The following is a 1,114-nucleotide window of genomic DNA, read 5'->3' on the forward strand; positions in this document are numbered from 1 at the left end:
CCTCAATCTCGGAAGAGCTTCCTGTTCCTTTGTTCCTTTTCACATCCCCAAGACTCCCTCTCATCAGAAGAGAAAAAAAAAAAAAATAAGAAAAGTCAAGCAAACAGAAAAAAGGAGAAATTATGACTGACAAAGGGGGAAAATTAATGGCATCAAGCAGAGCAAAACGCTGTCATGGCCCAGAGCTCCGTCCTGTAATAAGTGAGTGGCCCAGATGTCAAAAGGGTTAGGGCATTCCCTGCCGACACAGACAGGCTCCTGAGGGCAAAAAACATTTTGTCCTCATTTACAGTGTGGTGGAATAGGAGAGGGGAGAAGGGAACAAGGCAGAAGATAACTGAGAAGTAAATTGATTTACATTTAAATGTTATGTTTTTATTACTTTTTTTTTTTCCACTCAGTGTGAAATCTCATCCTTTAAACTAGACAAACCAGGGTAAACTATTTTTTATATTGCGGAAAAAAAAAAAAAATGATTGACATTCTGAGGTAATACTTTTTAAATTCCTCCAATTAAACAAAGCGAATTTAATTTTAAGTTTAATTAAAAGGAAATTTAATTAGAAAGAAGATTAAATTTTAATTAAATTTCTCCAAAATCCTTATCCTTGCCTTTACTGCTAATATTTCTCTCGGAACCAAATCCCTTTTTAATATTCTTAAATTCTATTCTAGTAAACTTCCCCTTTATATTAAAATTATATCTGCCTGGATGTACTCTCTACCAGGGAAGAGAAAAAAAAAAAAAAAAAATCATTACCCCTTTTAAAATACTTGAAGAGTACACCTGAGACACAGAGTAACTCAAGAGCGACCAGTGGAACATTTGGATACGCTCTGAGTGCGACATCGCTAAATTAACCCGCCTGCTGCTGAACACTCCGCAGGCAGAGAAGCATCTGTGTGCCACAAGACATTCCTTTCCTGCACACAGCTCTCTCTGCTGCTCAGCACATCCACGGTGCCCGTACAGACTGCACTGCTCAGCTTGTGTATCCTCTATTCTTTTCTTTTCTTCTGCGGAGAGTTTTTTGGTTTTGGTTTGTTTGTTTGTTTGTTTTTTTTGTTGGTTTTTTTTTTTTTTTTTTTTTTTTTTTTTTTTTTTTTTTTTTTT

The sequence above is a fragment of the Empidonax traillii genome, unplaced genomic scaffold, assembly GCF_003031625.1.
Source record: "Empidonax traillii isolate 1590-97213 ecotype Southwest subspecies unplaced genomic scaffold, ASM303162v1 scaffold10:size5872457, whole genome shotgun sequence".
Lineage (NCBI taxonomy): Eukaryota > Metazoa > Chordata > Aves > Passeriformes > Tyrannidae > Empidonax > Empidonax traillii.